Below are 7633 nucleotides of genomic sequence, written 5' to 3'. Positions count from 1 at the left end.
CAAGACTGAAGAGAAACAGAAAAAGGTACACAGAACCCTTGAGAACTGTAACTCTGTTGTGGGTATATAAAAAATACTCAAGGATAATTTGATTTTACTGATATAAAAGAAAAAAAGGGGGGTGTGGTAAAGGGAAGGAGGTCGGTTCAGAAAAAGGGGAAGGAGTGATAAAAAGAGGGAAACTACATCCCAGGAAGAGACATAGAAAATGCACCATATCTGAGGGAACTTAGTGAGGGGGAGAATCATTGTGTGAATCTTACTCTCATCAGAAGAGGCTCAAAGAGTAAATAATTAACATATTTGTTTTTCAGAGAATTTTCTCTCACCTCATTAAAAGGGGGGAGAGGAAAAGGGAAAAGGAAAAGGAGAATAAGTGAAGGGACTTGGAGGGAGGGGGGAGGGATCCTAAAAAAAAAAAAAAAAAGAGGGAGGGTTGCGGGTCACAAGGGGGGTCTGTAAATTAAATATCGGGGAGGGGGATCAGGGGGGTCAAGGGAAAAAAGCATAATCTGGGGATAATACGATGGCAGGAAATACAGAATTAGTAATTTTAACTGTAAATGTAAATGGGATGAACGATCCCATCAAACGGAGACAGATAGTAGATTGGATCAAAAAGCAGAACCCTACAATATGTTGCCTACAGGAAACACACTTAAAGCAGGGAGATACATACAGAGTAAAGGTAAAAGGTTGGAACAGAGCCTATTATGCTTCAGGTAAAGCCAAAAAAGCAGGGGTAGCTATCCTTATCTCAGATCAAGCAAAAGCAGAAGTAGATCTCGTTAAAAAAGATAAGGAAGGAAACTATATCCTGCTGAAAGGTAGCATAAATAATGAAGCCATATCAATACTAAACATATATGCACCAAGTGGTATAGCATCTAACTTTCTAAAGGAAAAGTTAAGAGAACTGCAAGAAGAAATAGACAGTAAAACTATAATAGTGGGAGATCTCAACCTTGCACTCTCAGATTTAGACAAATCAAACCACAAAACAAACAAGAAAGAAATTAAAAAAGTAAATAGAACATTAGAAAAACTAGGTATGATAGACCTTTGGAGAAAACTGAATGGCAATAGGAAGGAATATACTTTCTTCTCAGCAGTTCATGGATCCTATACAAAAATTGACCATATACTAGGACATAAAGATCTCAAAATTAAATGTAGGAAGGCAGAAATAATAAATGCCTTCTTCTCAGATCACAATGCAATAAAAGCTACATTCAGTAAAAAGTTAGGGGTAAATAGACCAAAAAGTAATTGGAAACTGAATAATCTCATCTTAAAGAATGACTGGGTGAAAGAGCAAATTATAGAAACAATTAACAATTTCACCCAAGATAATGATAATGATGAGACATCATATCAAAATCTTTGGGATGCAGCTAAAGCGGTAATAAGGGGAAATTTTATATCTTTAGAGGCTTATTTGAAGAAAATTGAGAAAGAGAAGATTAACGAATTGGGCTTACAACTTAAAAGGCTAGAAAAAGACCAAATTATAAACCCCCAACCAAAAATTAAACTCGAAATACAAAAATTAAAAGGAGAAATCAATAAAATTGAAAGTAAAAAAACTATTGAATTAATAAATAAAACCAAGAGTTGGTTTTATGAAAAAGCCAATAAAATAGATAAACCTTTGGTAAATTTGATCAAAAAAAAGAAAGAGGAAAATCAAATTGATAGTCTTACAAATGAAAAGGGGGATCTTTCCACCAATGAAGAGGAAATTAGAGAAATAATAAGGAGTTACTTTGCCCAACTTTATGCCAATAAATTTGATAACTTAAGTGAAATGGATGACTTCCTCCAAAAATATAGGCTCCCTAGATTAACAGAGGAGGAGATAAATTGCTTAAATAGTCCCATTTCAGAAAAAGAAATAGAACAAGCTATTAATCAACTCCCCAGGAAAAAATCCCCAGGGCTAGATGGATTCACATGTGAATTCTACCAAACATTTAAAGAACAATTAGCCCCAATGTTATATAAATTATTTGAAAAAATAGGGGATGAAGGAGTCCTACCAAATTCCTTTTATGACACAGACATGGTACTGATACCTAAACCTGGTAGATCGAAAACTGAGAAAGAAAATTATAGACCAATCTCCTTAATGAATATTGATGCTAAAATCTTAAATAAGATATTAGAAAAAGACTTCAGAAAATCATCTCCAAGATAATACACTATGATCAAGTAGGATTTATTCCAGGAATGCAGGGCTGGTTTAATATTAGGAAAACTATTAATATAATTGACCATATTAATAATCAAATTAATAAGAACCATATGATCATCTCAATAGATGCAGAAAAAGCATTTGACAAAATCCAACATCCATTCCTACTAAAAACTCTTGAGAGTATAGGAATAAATGGATTATTCCTTAGAATAATCAGGAGTATATATTTAAGACCGTCAGTAAGCATAATATGCAATAGAAATAAACTGCAACCTTTCCCAGTAAGATCAGGAGTGAAACAAGGTTGCCCACTATCACCATTACTATTCAATATAGTACTAGAAACGCTAGCCTCGGCAATAAGAGCCGAGAAAGAGATTCAAGGAATTAGAGTAGGAAATGAGGAAATTAAACTATCACTTTTTGCAGATGACATGATGGTATACTTAGAGAACCCCAAAGACTCTGCTAAAAAGCTACTAGAAATAATTCAAAATTTCAGCAAAGTGGCAGGATACAAAATAAATCCACATAAATCCTCGGCATTTTTATATATCACTAACAAAATGCAACAGCAAGAGATACAAAGAGAAATTCCATTCCAAACAAATGTTGATAGTATAAAATATTTGGGAATCCATCTACCAAAGAAAAGTCAGGAATTATATGAGAAAAATTACAAAACACTTGCCACAAAAATAAAATCAGATTTAAATAATTGGAAAGACATTCAGTGCTCTTGGATAGGCCGAGCGAATATAATAAAGATGACAATACTCCCCAAACTAATCTATTTATTTAGTGCTATACCGATCAGACTCCCAAGAAACTATTTTAATGACCTAGAAAAAATAACAACAAAATTCATATGGAAGAATAAAAGGTCAAGAATTGCAAGGGAACTAATGAAAAAAAAACTCAGAGGAAGGTGGTCTAAGTGTACCTGATCTAAAGCTATATTATATAGCAGCAGTCACCAAAACCATTTGGTATTGGCTAAGAAATAGACCGGTAGATCCGTGGAACAGATTAGATACAAAGGACAAAAAAGGGTACATCTATAGCAATCTAATCTTTGACAAACCCAAAGATTCCAACATTAGGGATAAAAATTCATTATTCGGAAAAAACTGTTGGGAAAACTGGAAATTAGTATGGCAGAAATTAGATATGGATCCACACTTAACACTATATACCAAGATAAGATCAAAATGGGTCCATGATTTAGGCATAAAGAGGGAGATAATAAATAGATTAGAGGAACAGAGGATAATCTACCTCTCAGACTTGTGGAGGAGGAAGGAATTTATGACCAGAGGAGAACTAGAGATCATTATTGATCACAAAATAGAAGATTTTGATTACATCAAACTAAAAAGTTTCTGTACAAATAATACTAATGCAAACAATATTAGAAGGGAAGTAACAAATTGGGAAAATATTTTTAAAAACAAAGGTTCTGACAAAGGTCTCATTTCCAAAATATATAGAGAACTGACCATAATTTATAAGAAACCGAACCATTCTCCAATTGATAAATGGTCAAAGGATATGAACAGACAATTCTCAGAGGAAGAAATTGAAACTATATCCACTCACATGAAAGAGTGTTCCAAATCACTACTGATCAGAGAAATGCAAATTAAGACAACTCTGAGATACCACTACACACCTGTCAGATTGGCTAAGATGACAGGAACAAATAATGACAAATGTTGGAGGGGATGTGGGGAAATTGGGACACTAATACATTGCTGGTGGAGTTGTGAAAGAATCCAGCCATTCTGGAGAGCAATCTGGAATTATGCCCAAAAAGTTATCAAACTGTGCATACCCTTTGACCCAGCAGCGCTACTACTGGGATTATATCCCAAAGAAATACTAAAGAGCGGAAAGAGACATATATGTGCCAAAATGTTTGTGGCAGCTCTTTTTATTGTAGCTAGAAACTGGAAGATGAATGGATGTCCATCAGTTGGAGAATGGTTGGGTAAATTGTGGTATATGAAAGTTATGGAATATTATTGCTCAGTAAGAAATGACCAGCAGGAGGAATACAGAGAGGGTTGGAGAGACTTAAATCAACTGATGCTGAGTGAAATGAGCAGAACCAGAAGATCGCTGTACACTTCAACAACAATACTGTATGAGGATGTATTCTGATGGAAGTGGAAATCTTCAACATAAAGAAGATCCAACTCACTTCCAGTTGATCAATGATGGACAGAGGTAGCTACACCCAGAGAAGAAACACTGGGAAGTGAATGTAAATTGTTAGCACTAATATCTGTCTGCCCAGGTTACATGTACCTTCTGATTCTAATGTTTATTGTGCAAACAAGAAAATGATATTCACACACATGTATTGTATCTAGACTATATTGTAACACATGTAAAATGTATGGGATTGCCTGTCATCGGGGGGAGGGAATAGAGGGAGGGGGGGATAATTTGGAAAAATGAATACAAGGGATAATATCATAAAAAATAAATAAATAAATTAATTAAAATTAAAAAAGAAAAAGAAAAAAAAAGTATCCATATTCACATTGTCATTCTCTACTTTGCATTGCTTTAAGAAAGGAAAAATAAATCTTGGTTACAGAACAGGTCAATCATTGATGAATATTATTTCTTTTTACCCTAGAGATATCACAGACATTCAGCCTGTTGGTACTATCCTTAGAATATGGGTTTCCCAAGAAAGGACTTTCCTAGACAGGCAACCTTCCCATTTTGGGTGAGTTCCACTTTTTACAGAGCTTTTTAGTTCTCTGGAATCACAGGATAACTTTGTGAATTTGACTCCCTCAGAAAGAGCAACAGCACCGAGCTGCTCTGAATATTAACTTATTGGGAACTCTTTCTGGTTAGAGATGGGAATCAGGCAATTACTGGTACTACATAGCTCATTTTCCTGCTTCAGATATCTGAATCAGGGGTTACCTTATATCTGTTGGAATGTTATATGGATATACCTATAAATTCCTACGTTTCTTTTCACTGCTTGAGGAAAAGAACTATTTTGGTATTGCTTTTGTATATCCAGCACTTACAATGCTTGGTATATAGGAATTATTTAATAAATTGTTGTTGTTTGATGAACTGATTAGTTCCACATATTATAAAATAAAACAAAACAAATAGAAAGCTAAAAAGTCTAGGATTGCGGAGAGGATAGAACCTAGGTGGCAGCATATCTGTTAAGATGAGTGGTGTAGAAATAGGTTCTCCAAGCTGGATGCCCAAGGGATTCTTCCTCCATCCCTGATCTTCCCCTTCCTTCTCCTGTTGTGAGGTGAGGACCACTGCACCTGAGAGAACATGTTCTGGATAATGGCCCTTCCTACTAATAAACCAGATTGATCTAACTTATTGGCTGAGTCAAATCAAGTGTTCATTAAGATCTTCCTACATACCAGGCATTGTAAAATTGCTAAAAATACAAAGAAAGAAAAAAAAAATTAACCCTGTCCTCAAAGAGCTCACAATCTAAATCTGCCTTAAACCTGGCCTCATTCCCCCTTGCAGTTAATTTAAGACAAACCACAGGTCTTCCATTCTGGGAGCTAAATATACACCAGAGAAAATGGTCTTTTGTTTTGGTTATTTCAGATTTCTCTGGCACTTTGTGAACATTATTTTATGCCCATCAACACTGGGGGGAAATGGAAGAAAGATTTGAGCGCAACCTCCAAGTCCAAAGTTCTTTCTATTATCTCATGCTGCCTTGGTCTCTTCCCATACAAAAGTGTCATTTGGCGTTATTCTGGTAAATAGAACATGTGTTGACTCCCTAAGAATTTTTTTCATTCCAAAAAACCATTGAGCTTTTCAACCAGTTGGCCACTGTCCACATCCCGTTCAGGACCTGCTTCATTTTGGATCTTACAAGAATGAGTCAATCGAGCAATTTGAGGAGATGAACAAAATCTTTGAGGAAGAAAACTTTTCCAGAAAAGATGGCATTAGATAATCTAGGACCTGCAGGGGCAGATGGCTCTGGGTACCACTTGTACTTTGGGCTTCAGGCAAGCCAGGTAGCACAGGTGAAGGAGAGATGCACCTGAAGTCAGGAAGCCCTGAGTTTAAGTTTGGTCTCACTATGTGACCCTGAGGAAGTCACATAATCTCTGTCTAAGGTTTTCCCAAAATTAGTATAATAATAGCACCTACCTCATAGGTAAATATCAGATGAGATAGATAGACTGAAACATTCCAAATTAAATGGTAAGAGGAAGATATGCCCCAGGAGTTCAAGGATACCGCCATTGTCCATTGTTACAAAGGTAAAGGGAATAGATCGTCCTAGGACAATCACAGGGGGAACTCTCTTTTAGTCATCGCGGGCAAGATTCTCGCCAGAGTCCTCCTTAATAGGCTGATCCTACACCTAGAATAAGGTAATGTACCTGAGAGTCACAGTGACTTCAGAAGGGGCTGAGGAATAGTCAATAAGGTGTTGACTGCCTAACACACCACCAGGAAAATAGGATCTAACCAAAACCTTTGATGCTATCAGTCATGAGGGCTTGTGGAAAATGATGTCCAAATTTGGTTGCCCAAAGAATTTCATCAGTGTAAATGAACATCAGTTTCATGATGGCATGCTTGCCTGACTGAGTATGTGTAAACTACTTAGCATTGTACCTGGCAGATAGCAGGTAAATTCTCATTACTTCCCATTCTTCGAGGACTGAAGAAATTCAGCCAACATATAACCTAAGCAGAGACCCCACATCACTGTAAGTGGGGGGGTAATTAAAGGTGTGGCCTGTTTAGAAATTATTTTCTCCAGAGATCAGTGATCAATCAGGAAGGCTTTACAATAGATTTTGACTCTTTGGTGGCAGCAATGATTGTTTTTTTTTAATGAATCCCTAGCATGTTAAAGCTGGGCTAGACATTAGAAAAGGAAATGTCAGAGCTGGTAGGTCTTTAGAACAAGGAGCTGGGGCTTAAAACAGAAAATATCAAAGTCAGAGGGAGATTACACAAACAATACTTACCTACATGGGAAACACACAAAAAATAATCAACATTCTTTTTTTTTTTTTTTTTTTTTTTTTTTTTAGGCTGGGGTTAAGTGACTTGCCCAGGGTCACACAGCTAGGAAGTGTTAAGTGTCTGAGACCAGATTTGAACTCTGGTCCTCCTGAATTCAAGGCTGGTGCTCTATCCACTGCGCCCCCTAGCTGCCCCCAATCAACATTCTTTAAATGACATCCCACCAATTCTTTTGTCCAATGGGAAAGAATCCTTTCTAGATGACCTTTTTTGTTTTGTTTTGTTTTTTTCAGAAACCCAAAGTCACCAATCTCAGGACTGAGAATTTCACTAAACCTAACCCTGAATAGGCATCCCATTAATACTGAGTCTGATAAATTATTCTTGACACTGCTTGACAGCCTCCAAAGAAGGAAAATCTACCTCTTC

The sequence above is a fragment of the Sminthopsis crassicaudata genome, chromosome X (assembly GCF_048593235.1).
Source record: "Sminthopsis crassicaudata isolate SCR6 chromosome X, ASM4859323v1, whole genome shotgun sequence".
Lineage (NCBI taxonomy): Eukaryota > Metazoa > Chordata > Mammalia > Dasyuromorphia > Dasyuridae > Sminthopsis > Sminthopsis crassicaudata.
The sequence above is the reverse complement of the archived record's forward strand: the minus strand, read 5'-3'. Positions refer to the sequence as shown.